The sequence below is a fragment of the Musca vetustissima genome, unplaced genomic scaffold (genome assembly GCF_032173495.1).
Source record: "Musca vetustissima isolate MV318-11 ecotype Yass unplaced genomic scaffold, APGP_CSIRO_Mvet_v1 utg1268, whole genome shotgun sequence".
Classification (NCBI taxonomy): domain Eukaryota; kingdom Metazoa; phylum Arthropoda; class Insecta; order Diptera; family Muscidae; genus Musca; species Musca vetustissima.
In genome coordinates, this window is record NW_026882850.1 from 407557 (window position 1) to 422040 (window position 14484).

The window sequence follows — 14484 nt, forward strand, 5'->3', positions numbered from 1 at the left end:
GTTAGTATTGATTTCTATATTTAATCATTAAAATCCATAACCGAAAAAAAATAGACAACGAACCGAAAATATATAAAAATAAAATAAAAAAATAATTACAAAATGGTATTAACAAAAAAAATTTCAAAATTGTCACAATTTATCTCTATCTCCGTCCATTAATTTCTCAATAATTTTTATACCCTTCACCACACTGTGGTACAGGGTATTATGTCTTTGTGCATATGTTTGTAACAGGCAAAAATAATCGAGATAGACCCATGGTTCCTTTTGAGAATATGCATAGAATCACTTTCTGAGTCGATTTATGCATGTCCGTCCGTCTGTCTATGTTAGATTGTAAACAAAGTGCAGGTCGCATTTATTATCCGTATTGGATGAAATTTGGCACAAGTCACTTATGTGGCCCAAGGACAACCCCTATTGAAATTGGAAAAAATCGGTTCAAATTTAGATATAGCTCCCATATATATTTTCGTCCGATTTAATATAAATGGTGCACCAATGTCCATATACATTATTCGATTTGCACGAAATTTGGCACAGCCCACTAAATTAAGTCTAGAATGATGTGTGCAAAGTTTCGTGAAAATCGGTTCAGATTTAGATATAGCTCCCATATATAACTTCGTCCGATTTTAGGTAAATGGTGCACCGAAGTCCCTATACATCTTTCGATTTGCATGAAATTTTGCATAGGCTACTGAATTAAGTCCAGAATTACGTGTGCCAAATTTCGTGAAAATCGGTTCAGATTTAGATATAGCTCCGATATATATTTTCCTCCGATTTTATGTAAATGGTGCACCAAAGTCCCTATATATCTTTCGATTTGTAAGAAATTTGGCACAGCGTAATAAATAAAGTCTAGAATGATGTCTGCCAAGTTTCGTGAAAATCGGTTCAGATTTAGATATAGCTCCCATATGTATCTTCGTCCGATTTAAGGTAAATGGTGCACCAAAGTCCCTATATATCATTCGATTTGCACGAAATTTGGCACAGCGTAATGAATTAGGTCTAGAATGATGTGTGTTAAGTTTCCTGAAAATCGGTTCAGATTTAGATATAGCTCGCATATATATTTTCGTCCGATTTGCATGAAATTTTGCATAGGCTACTGAATTAAGTCCAGAATTACGTGTGCCAAGTTTCGAGGAAATCGGCGCAAATTTAGATATAGCTCCCATATATATATTCGTCCGATTTAAGGTAAATGGGTAACCAAAGTCTCTGAAAATCATTCGAATCAATCATTTGCACGAAATTTGGCACAGTGTACTAAATTAAGTCTAGAATGATGTGTGCAAAGTTTCGTGAAAATCGGTTCAGATTTAGATATAGCTCCCATATATAATTTCGCCCGATTTTAGGTAAATAGTCCACTAAAGTCCTTGAAAATCTTTTGACTTGCACGAAATTTGGCACAGCGTAATGAATAAGGTCTAGAATGATGTGTGCAAAGTTTCGCGAAAATTGGCTCAGATTTAGGTATAGCTCCCATATATATCTTCGTCCGATTTAAGGTAAATTGTGTACGAAAGTCCCTATATATCATTCGATTTGCACGAAATTTTGCATAGCGTACTGAATTAAGTCTAGGAAGATATGTGTTAAATTTTGTGATAATCGATTCAGATTTAGATATAGCTCCCATATATATTTTTGTCCGATTTAAGGTAAATGGTGCACTAAAATCCCTATATATCTTTCGATTTGCACGAAATTTGGCACAGCGTACTAAATTAAGTCTAGAATGATGTGTGCAAAGTTTCGTGAATATCGGTTCAGATTTAGATATAGCTCCCATATATAACTTCGCCCGATTTTAGGTAAATAGTCCACTAAAGTCCCTGGAAATCTTTTGACTTGCACGAAATGTAGCACAGCGTAATGGATAAGTTCTAGTATGATGTGTGTTGAATTTTGTGAAAATCGGTTCAGATTTAGATATAGCTCCCATATATATTTTCATCCAAAGTCTCTGAAAATCATTCGATTTGCACGAAATTTGTCATAGCGTATTGAATTAAGTCTAGAGTAACGTGTGCTAAGTTTCGTGAAAATCGGTTGAGATTTAGATATAGCTCCCATATATATTTTCGTCCGATTTTAGGTAAATTGTGTACCAAAGTCTCTATATTCCACGAATTTTGGTATAGGGTACTGAATTTAGTCCAGAATGATGTTGCTAAGCTTCGTGAAAAGATCCATCGCTAGGCCGATTGACACAACGTACTGATGTAATATAAATTAGTATCTGACAAGTTTCCCTGAAATCGGTTCAGATATAGATATATAACAAAAACGCGTCGTATTTTAGGATACATATGTAGAATGTACCCAGAGTGGTGAAGGGTATCATATAGTCGGCCCAGTCCGAATTTACTATTTTCCTTACTCAATGTTCTTTTTTTTTTTAATAAAATTTTAAATATTAAATTTATTGCTGTAGTTTTTTTATGTATTATTTTAATATTATTAAACTAATATATAAAAAACTACAACGATTTACATTTTTTAAAAATTAAATAGTAATTATATGTTCATTATATACACAATTAAAAAAATATAAAAAATTCAAATTAAAAAAAATATATATATTAAAACATGACAATTTTAACTATAATAAAAATAATTTCAATTATGAAAAAAAAAATAATTTATTAATTTAATTTTTATTTATAAAAAAATATATAAATATAATTAACATTATTTTAAAACTTAGCTAAAATATATCCTCTTTTATAAAGATTATAATTAAAAAAATAATTAAAAAAATTATAAAATTATATAAAAATAATTTTGAAAATTATGAAAATTTTGAAATATAAAATAAAAAAATTATAATAAGTTACGCCCTTTAAAAAAAATTAGCTAAAAAAATATTCCAATTAATTCGAAATGAAAATAATGAAAAATAAAAACGCTTATAGCTAAAATTTAAAATTAATTAAAAAATAAAATAAAATATTTTATTAATATATTTAAGCCAAATTAGTTAAGTTTGAAAGTAAATATAAATTGATTATTGTAATTTTATTAATTTATTCTGAGCAAATATAAGCAAAGCATTTAAATCATATAAATAATAAAAAATATATACATATTAAAAAATATCTGTATAAACATTTTTTGGTTTTTATTTTATCATTTTTAAATAATTTATACCATATAAAAAGTTTATAAAAATATATTTTTTATTATTTGATTTAAATTAAAAATTGTATATCATATTTTTAATGCGAATATTGTTATAAAATTTTGTGTTCAGGCTGCACACGAAATTTTACCCATTATCTTCTTCCTGAGATATACAATCCCTAGTCGGTTTCCTAATAACTTCGATAAGATCTTCGTATCCTATAAAAATCTACTTTTTGTATCCATATATATTTAAAATCTAGAAATTTGTAGAAGATCTGCCCTGTGTATAATTATACAGAAGTTTCATATAAAAAGCCCAAAGACATAAACAGATATTAAATTAAGCCTACGTGATGAGCTGGGTTATCATAGTGCGTATACGTTCTGTCACAACGTATACGCTTTAAATAACCTAAACTAAATTGTCTGTAATTATATTAGGATGGGGAAAACGAAATCCGGTCATTGAAAATTTCGATAAAATCGGAGAAATGATTGAAGTTGCCCGACATATTAGCAGTCGGTCAAAGAACGGTAAAGTACATCAAACAGGACTAACGGCCACCCACATCTACAGTGACTCGCCAGAAACATCAGGAGCATGGTTGGGAATTTTTAATACATCCGCCATATAGTTTGGACTTGGCAAGCGATCATCATCTTCTTTCATCTTTTTCTTGCATTTCGAAATTTCTTTAATGATAAAAATTTGGTGTCTAGGGAGGATTGTGAAAATCTACTAGAGTTTTTTTTTTGCAAATAGAGGGCAGCGCAAATAGAGGACAGGACTTTTATGAGAGAGGCATTATAATGTTACCTTTAAAATGGCAACAAATCATGCAACAAAACGGTGTATATTTGGCTCAAATCGTACTTTCCGAAGCATTTGAATTTTCATTGGATAATGTTTCAGAATTGCTCCCCTATATCGGAAACTCCAAAATTTCGGTATTTTGAGGATTAGATTAGAGTAGCCCCCATATAAAAAAAAACAGAACATTGATTGTTTTTTTTTACGATTTCGGACACGGTTCTCAATCGAATTATCTCTATTTTCTATTTAATATTTATATCCTCAGCCTTATGGCTGCTAATGAGGATGGCTAATATAGACATATTGTCAGAAACGAATTTGCTCAAAAGAAACATAGATGTGTTTTACAGATGTTTCTTTTGAGCAAATTCGTTTCTGACAATATGGAGCCAATTTACAAATGGCATTATCCTACAAAAATTCACCACCAACACTGACCATGCAGAAGGTCATCAAGATAGGTATTAATATATTAAGACTTCCTAATTACATTGTCTCTAAAGATTTCTTGACAAATAATTCGCCTATAAGGTATCACGAGTCTTGGTCGCCATTTCCTGCAACGTATATTTTTCTGCAAAACATTTTCTTATTCTTTCTTATTGAAACGTTGGGCGCCATTTCTAGCATTGCCGTATTTTGGAAGTTGGGCGCCATCTATCTTCCTTCATGTTTCAATTTTGCTGGCAATACCGACTGAATATTTTTTTTTTAAATTTTCAATTTTTTTTATTAAATATATATTGGGCGCCATTTCCTATTATCATATTTTTTCTTATTGAATCCGGCGACGCCAAGTGTACCTTACTCCAAAAACGCAATTTAAAGTTATTCTATGACACGTTGGCCGCCATTTTTGGAATTCCAGTCTTGGAAGATTGACCTCATTATCCTCCATCAATTTTTATTATTTTTCAGCAACAGCGACCGACACTTTTCAGTCATTTAGCTTTGTTTTGAAAATTTTCAATTCTTTCGAAAATCGGAAATGGCGCCCAAGTGTATCCTTTACTTCGAAAACAAATCTAGAGTTATGCTATGACACGTTGGACGTACATTTTGGCATTTTAGGCTTGGTATTTGGGCGTCATCCATCTTTTAAATGTATTTTTAGAATATATCATCAGTATTTTGTGATCAGATTTTGTGAAAAAATTAAAAATATATGTTGGGCGCCAGTTACAAAAATCACGCACCAACACTGACCATGCAAAAATGTCTTGACAAATAATCCACCTGTAGGGCATAACGGGCCTTGGGCGCCATTTCCCACAACGCAAACTTTCTGCAAAAAATGTGCATATTCTTTCATATTAAAACGTTGGGCGCCATGAATATCCTTGTTTCGAAAACAACTTTAGAGTTATCCTATGACACATTGGACGCCATTTCTAGCATTGCGGGCTTGGAAATTGGGAGTCTTCCATCATCTTTAAATTTTGTAAAAAAAAGTCCATGAGCATTTAGTGGTCAGATTTTTTTCAAGACTTCGAAATAAATGATGGACACCAGTTACGAAATATGACTACCGACACTGCATGACCATGGCAGGGATCAGGATGGGTATTAATATATATAAGTACTTTCTAATATTAGGTCTATAAATATTGCTTGACAAATAATCCGCAGGCCTTTACTTAAAAATTGCTAACCGTTTGCTCGTCCAGTCCGTATCCCCAGAGCATGGAAGGGCTTTATAGGCTCTATGAATAAACGAAAGAAGGTTAAGTTTTTTATGGATGAGCTGAAGACCAAATGAACATCAGTAGACCTCTGTATATAAGGTCATTGTTAAGAAGCCTTCCACAGTCGCACCATTCGGAGAAGTAGGACTCCTATGGGTTTTCCATAAAAATAACCCGTCCTATCCTACAACTTTTTAAATCTGATATTTATTCCTTTGAATCCTATATATCGATTTTAGTCATGATGCCACCCTACATTTATCCTTTTAGAAATATGACATTTTGACCCCGTGCTATCCTTCAGTTTGTTTGACCCTTTCAGTGTCAAAAACAATTTTTGTCAGAATAAAAATTTAAAATTTTATATTTAATATCATATAAAGGCACAGAGTTTAGAAAAAATAGCAATTTTTATTTTAACCCTCGGACAGTTTCGTCTGTCTTTCAGCAAAAACAAAAACATCAATTGTAACGGTACATAGGATAACCGAAAAATCGCAAAGAAAGAGAGTACTTTTAAATGTCGAATATATTCGACAAAAACACTGAAAGGGTTAAGAAATCTAACTCGGCGGGGGTTTAGAAAGTCATAGTATAGACGATCTAACGGTCAGGTCTTTATGTATGAAGCGTATTCATTCTTGTAATCTCATAGATTTTGCGCATTATTGAACCAAATATGTTGAACCAATAGCAGGTGCTTGGTAGCTACTAATTTTTTTTATTTGGTACACAAAAATATAATTTTCTAATTTTTATAAGTCCAAACTTCCATCCCTGAATTTTCCATCTAATAATTGGCGACATTAAAACCACAAAATATATAGTTTCTGCAAAAGGATAGTAAAAAAATATATCGATGAGGACTCTCAGGTCTTTAGCCCTCACAACTTCGTCTATGGAAATTCTGGAGGCTAGGGTGCTTTGTAAACAAGCCAATGAATGAATTATTTTATGAACTTTTATACTGAACCGGATACCCGGAGCCTGGGATGCGATGGGTATGCTTCATCGAACTACTATATACATATATCTAAAAAAGTTTTATTAATTAATTCTTTTTTAAATATCATTTATTTATTTTTTTTTTTTTTTGTTTTACTATTAAAAAAATTATTTCTTTTTTATTTTATTTAAAAAATTAAAAAAAAGAAATACATATATCAAAACAAGCTACTTATAGCTAATAAAAGATAAGCAAATCGCATAACATAACCTTAATCATAATGATGGGAACAATTTTCTCTAGAACACTATTTTGCAGAGGAAAACAAGAAAGACAAATTAAAAATAAAACAAAAAAGTTAACTTAATAAAAAAATAAAAATTTACTATTACAAATACACAAAAATTAAATATTGTTGTTTTTACAAGAAAAAAAAATAAAACGTAAACAAAGGTTCTTCAAAACAAGTTGAGAAAAAAATTGGTGTAAATAATAAAATAAAAAATAAAAAAGTGTTATCGAAAAAATTATTTAATAAAAAAAAATAAATAAAAATTATATAAAACAAATATATTTCTATATAAACATTTACAGCAAGCACCCCAAAAATTTATTTATTCGAAAACATACAAAAATAAAAAATAAGTAAATAAAGCCAACTATAAATAATATATAATAAACAATTAAAAATATTTGTTGGTCAAACTATTCTCCTAATTATTATTTTATTTTTTTGTAACAAAAATCACATATTTTATAAAAAAAATCTTTACACCACGATTTTATTAAATAATTATATATACATTTATCATATATACATTCCAAAGAAAACTAAAAAAATAAATCATAAAAAAAAATCCTATTTTTTATAAACAACTTTTCAAGCTATACTCTCCTCTACCAAAAAAAAAAGAAAATAATTAATTCAATTTATATTTCGATGGCTGTTTAAATTTTATATTAAAAAAAAAAAACAAAATAAAAAAAAAAATTATTCTAACAATCCCAAAAATTATGCTAAGTTTATTTTTTCTTATAAGAAAAAAAAAAAACAAAAATAACACAAAAATGCAAAAAATTGAAAATTAATTATTAAAATTTAAATGTTTGTTCTAAAAAATGAAAATTTAAATAAATAAAAATTTATAAACATAACAAAAAATTTAATTTTCTGATATAAAATATGGAAATACACATATGAAATTTAGAGCGATAGCGGATATTTTTGTGATAATCTCGCAAAAAACTACTTAAAACGTCTTTAAGTTCGAATGGACCGAACGTTGCATAGCCTCCAACATGAGATGCTCATCCAACTATTTAAAATCGGTCTGCACCTTTAAACCTCACTGCGTACATATAAGTAGACTAGATGAGAATTCAGTTAGGACTCATCAATTTGCCGAAAAGCGTTTTGATCGTTTGACATGAGGGCTACGTCAAAACTTTTCTACTATATATATATATATATTGGGCGCCATTTCCATATTGGGACCATTTTCGGCAATGTTGTCTTCGGCTTGATCTTTCCATCGTATTCGTGGCCTTCCCCTTCTGCGTGAACCATCAGCTGGTTCGCTTTTATATGCCTTCTGGGCTGGGGCATCTTCATCCATTCTTACAACATGACCTAGCCAACATAGTCGCTGCAGCTCAATACATCTAACAATGTCGATGTCCGAGAATAGCTGGTACAACTCATGGTTTATTTGACGGCGATATTCACCGTCAACGCAGATCAGCCCATAGATCTTTCGGAGAAATTTTCTCTCAAACATTTCAAGAGCTGCCTCATCTGCTTGCGTAAGTACCTATGATTCAGATCCATATTACAGCACGGGTAGTATCAGCGTCTTGTAGAGTGTGCATTTGGTCTGGCGGAAGGTAGCCTTGCTTCTTAGTTGTTTGCTCAGACCATAGTATCATCCATCCTTCCATCCTTCACTTTTGCCTCTCGTATGACTTTTTCCAGCAGGATGTTAAAAAGGTCACACGACAAACTATCACCTTGTCTGAATCCTCGTTCGGTATTAAAGGGTTCCGAGAGGTCCTTTCCGACTTTAACTGCTGATCTTGTGCCTGTTAAAGTTATCCTGCATAGCCGAATTAATTTTGCAGGAATGCCAAACGCAGACATGGCTTTATACACCTCTGATCGGATAGGGCTGAGAATGCGGCTTTATAGTCTACGAATAAGTGGAATGCGTCGATGTGTTTTTCGTGTGGTTTTCCAGGATTTGTTGCAGAGTGAAAATCTGGTCAGTGGTGGATTTGCCAGGTCTGAAGTCACATTGGTATGGTCCAATAATGTCATTTACCATTGGCTTCAATCGTTCACATAGCACACTGGATAGCACTTTATATGCGATGGGAAGGAGACTTATTCCTCTGTAGTTGGCACATACCGTCTTGTCTCCTTTTTTTGTGCACGGGACACAGGATGCTGAGGTTCCAATCATTGGGGATGCTTTCCTCTAGCCGAATTGTACTAATCAGCTGGTGCATGCTCCTTACCAGCATCTGACCACCAGTCTTGAATAATTCGGCTTGTAACCCTGCTGCTTTATTATTCTTCAGTCGATTGATTGCTGTTCTGACTTCATCTTGGCTACGTGGTATACACTCTATACCGTCATATATTATTGGTTCTGGGGTATCCACTTCAATGCAACTATTTGATGTCAATAGTTTTTCAAAATGCTCCTTCCAGATCCTCAGCACGCTGTCTGTATCTGTCGCCAGGTTTGCTTATTTATCTCTTCAGGAGGATGTGCCTGCACCAAAGCCTCCGGGTTGGTGTTTTACCCGTTGGTAGAATTTTATTTATTTATGGCATTACAGGCTTGAGGCTTCATCCATCTTAGGCTTCATTCATTTTATATCATAAAGGCTTCTATTTTCACATTCTTTCTTATTACAACGTTTGGCGCCAAGTCTACCTTATCTGGCATTGGCCGTCATCCGTTTGGCACTATCTCTGAATTTGGTAAAAACAATTCTATGAGTATTTTGTGAAAGATTTAGGAATGTGTATGTTGGGCGCCAGTTACAAAAATCACCCATTTTCAATGTGATCATGCAGTGGTCAGAATAGGTATTAATATACATAAAGGCTTCATAGTCATTAGAATGACATTTTGCGGCTACTAATCTGCCTAGAAGGTATCACGGGTCATTTCACACAACGCAGACTTTCTGCAAATATATTTATATTCATTCCTATTCCCAAGAGTACCTAACTTCAAAAAAAAAAAAAAAAGAAAAAATTATAGTTATCATATGTTCCGTTGGATCCATTTCTGGCATTGCAGGCTAAGAAGTTCATCGCCATGCACTTTCCATCATCATTAAAAAAAACATTCCATCCGTACTTTGTGATCAGATTATGTGAAAGATTTAGGAATATATGTAGGAATATGTTGGGCGACAGTTACCAAAATCGTCGCCAAAATTTTACCTACATTAAAAAATTCTGTATAAAAGCTTTTTACTCACCATGCGCCCGGAAACAATCACTTCGATTCAAAAATACATTTAGAAGCATCAAAATAATCAACATGGACAGAAGCTGAATTTTTTCTATAGGGTAGAATGTTTTGGGGACGTTTGTACCTGACTATAAACATATAATTTAGAGTTATCCTATGACACGTTGATGTTCTTGGCTTGGAAGTTGGCCGTCATCCAACTTCCATCATCTTTGAATTCTGTAAAAAAAATCAATGAGTATTTTGTGATATATGTTGGGTGCCACTTTCAAAAATAAACGCCATAAAATCTACCTAATTTAAAAAAAATTCTGCATAGATGATGTTTTAGGGACCTTGCTCTAACGTAAATATGAATGTAGGGGAATAGTAGAAAATATCGCTAGTTCGGCATCTATATATGAAGAAACACTTAATAACTGAATGTACTACTGCGCCATCTATATTTTAGCACAGTAAACAAATCACAACTAAATCTTAGTTATGTGCCAAACCACTAGGGGATAACAGTTTCGCATATAGCTGCGTCACAAACCTTCTGCTCCATATAAGACAATACAGTATCCAAAAAGCATTGCCATCAGCACACATTAGAATTAGCAAGACAGAGGTTTGTGTATTCACTTAACGAAGCATGAGGTTTGCAACTGGACTTCCGTTAATCTACGAAATTTTACTTGTGGTTGGACATATCGAAAATTGTCGATAAAACAGAGATGGAAATTCTAAAATTTGAATAAGTATAGGTCCTTAAAAATATGTTTTAATAAATCCACGCTTTGTATAGGTCCTTAAAAATATGTTTTAATAAATCCACGCCTTGTGTAGGTCCTTGAAAAATATTTTGAAAGAATTCCACGCCTATATTGCATACAAATCCACCTATTAATTTAAAAACCGGACTACTATATACAGACTGTGTTTGACCTAAAAGTATGCTATAATTTTAGCAGCCATTTCGAAAGCAGAAAAATTGCCATTTAAAAGAAATAAATTTTTGTGTGGTATTTTATATTCAGGTAATAGGCGCCCAGCACTGAACAGTAAGTACATTTCGGAACATCGTAGACTTGAAATGCATATAACTCTGCGACTACTTAACCGATTTTCATAAATTTTACACCAGTCGTTCGAGGAAACTCTAAAGATTTATTGATATTATATATATGTATATATCAATCCATCCTTATAGCTAATTGAGGGTGGGTATATACAATTCAAAAGTGTGTGTCTAGTCGAAAAATTGGATGTTTGTCGAAAAAACAGATGTTTGTCGTTGGACAAACATCCGTTTCAGACAATTTGGATTCGATTTATAAATGCCCGTCCGTCTAGCTCCTGTGCATTATAATTCTCTAAGGGAGTAACCGATTTCATTCCAACTTTGCACATCGTAATATTTCTTTCAAACTTAAATCAAGTTCGACGATTGGACCCATCGGTCCAATCCTTCTGGTACCTCCCACACAAAATAGTCTAAGAAATGACACATCGTTTCACTCTTCCTGGTACATTTCCCACAAAGATTAAAAATTTTGAAAATTTATCGAATGTTCGATTGGATGCAAGCTGTGTACAACGTAATATTTTTATCAAACCTAGGCCAAGTTCGAAGATGGTCAACTCTTTGATAAAAACATATGTCTCATATGAAGAAACAACAATTTTGGAGATTTCAATTATAAATAAAATTGAATTATAAAATTATGAGGGTTTTATTTGTTAATATGGCGCCCAACGACTTAGCAATTTTTTTATTATTTTCTTTTTATAAAATGATGCCTTTCAGCCTATCCATAAAAATAACCATGACTTTATAGACTCGCCTATGAAGATTCCGTCATTCCCATTTCCCCTCCCTGGCCTCTGAGAGATTATATGATATTCACTCTATCCTGCCGACAGAAACAGATATTGTGTAGATTCTAATTTGTAATATGGCGCCCAATGTATATCTTTAAAAATATTTTTCAGCTAATCTATAAAAAAAGCCATGACTTAACTCTGCTTGACCCCCGTTTCTTCTCCTAGTCAACGTTAGGCCTTTAGGACACACAAAATCCCCATTTCTTTAACATACCCTCAAATACCACCAAAAAAGATTTTCGAATATTTTACTTCAAATGCAGTTTTTAACAATGGCTTCATAGTCTTCCGGTTCTCTTAAAATTTCCTCTTGCTATTATTTCCTAGGTAGAGACTCCGTAGATTCTCGTCCATAAACAGTATCTGATCTTTAGCTCGCCTATAAAAACTCTTTGTCCTTTAGCTTGTCTATATTGACTCCATGCCCGTTGGTCTGTCTATTTAACCTTTCATAAATATTTTCTGAATTTTATGCAGGCTTCCAGACCTAAAGGTGGTTTTTATAGCCACCATGGCATTTATATCGCTTATAGACCCTAATCCCTAGCCTTCAACTAGGCTAAAGAGAGAGAGACTCCCTAACCTCGATTTCATCGATAGATACTCAATGAAAAACAGTAAGGAAAGTAGTAAAGTCGGACTCGACCCACTATATGATGACATGGAATTGAACGAACTTAAATATGTGATTTTTATGTCTTTCTGGAACCTATGCTAAATTCCATTTCATTTGGGCAAGTTTAGAGTCGTTTGCGCACAGTGGGACAGATTTGTGTAAATCGATGTAAAGCTGTTTAAAATTTAGTCTCAATCAGACACCTATTGATTATTTGGTGTACAATATTGAATCGATCAATACGCTATGCCACAATTCGTGTAAATCAAATGATTTTCAGGGACTTTGGTGCACTATTTACCGAAAATCGGACGAAACTATGTATGGAAGCTATATCGAAATCTAAACCGATTTTCACGAAACTTAGCACACATCATTCTAGACTTAGTTTAGTAGGCTGTACTAAATTTCGTGTAAATCGAAAGATATATAGGGACTTTGGTACACCATTTACCTTAAATCAGGCGAAACTATATATGGGAGCTATATCTAAATCTGAATCTATTTTCAAGAAATTTAACACACATCGTTCTAGACTTAATTCAGTACGCTATGCTAAATTTCGTGTAAATCGAGAGATACAAAGGGACTTTGTTGCACTATTTACCGAAAATCGGACGATAATATATATGGGAGCTATATCTAAATCTGAACCGATTTCGATGAAATTAAACACACACATCGTTTTAGACTTAATTCAGTACGCTGTGCCAAATTTCGTGCAAATCGAAGGATATAAAGGGACTTTGGTGCACTATTTACCTAAAATCGGACGAAAATATATATGGGAGCTATATTTAATTCTGAACCGATTTTCACGAAATTTAACACACATCGTTCTAGACTTAATTCAGTACGCTAAGCCAATTTTTGTGCAAATCGAAGGATATATAGGGACGTTGGTGCATAATTTACATAAAATCGGACGAACATATATATGGGAGCTATATCGAAATCTCGATCGATTTTCCCGAAACTCTGAACTCATCATTCTAGACTCAATTTAGTACGCTCAGCCAAAATTCGTGTTAATCGAATTATTTTCAACTACTGTGGTAGACCATTTATCTAAAATCGGGCGAAACTATATATGGGAGCTATATCTAAATCTGAACCGATTTTCTCCAATTTCTATAGGGTTCGTCCTTCATCCAAATCGGATTATAAATGCGACGTGTACTTTGTTTACAAATTAACATCAACAGACGGACATGCATAAACCGACTCAGAAAGTGATTCTATGCATATTCTTCAAAAGGAACCATGGGTCTATCTCGATTATTTTTGCCTGTTACAAACATATGCACAAAGACATAATACCCTGTACCACAGTGGGGTGAAGGGTATAATAAAAATGCTACCTTTAATTTATTGATTTTAAATATTTTCTTTATTGAATATTATTTTTATTATTATTGTTTTATTTTTAATTTCTTTTCAGATATATATACAAATAATTTAATTTAATGTAAATATTTTAATTATTACCTAAAGAAAAAACATTTTTCATAAATACAATTTCTGGTGTGTTTATGTTTTTTTTTTTTTTTTGGTTTCTTCTTTTTTTTTAATAAATATTATTTTTGAAATACATTTATATATATTTTCAAAAAATACTACAATATTTCTTTTTTTTCATTTAGGTCGTATATTATATTTTAAAGTAGAGGAGTTACATGTTAGAATTTTGGGACAGGTATTTAATATATATTTTTTTTTCGAAGAGAATTTCCATAATATTAATTCCCTTCCGCCATATCCTCATAAATCCTCCTCATAACTTCTTTCTTAGAATTATTTTTATTTTTTTATACCTAATTAATAAAACAAACTTATTGCCAGCCTTACAAAATAGTCACTAAAATTAGTTTTTTTTTAATAAATAAATAATTACTTAAAATTATGTATAATTTTTATTATAA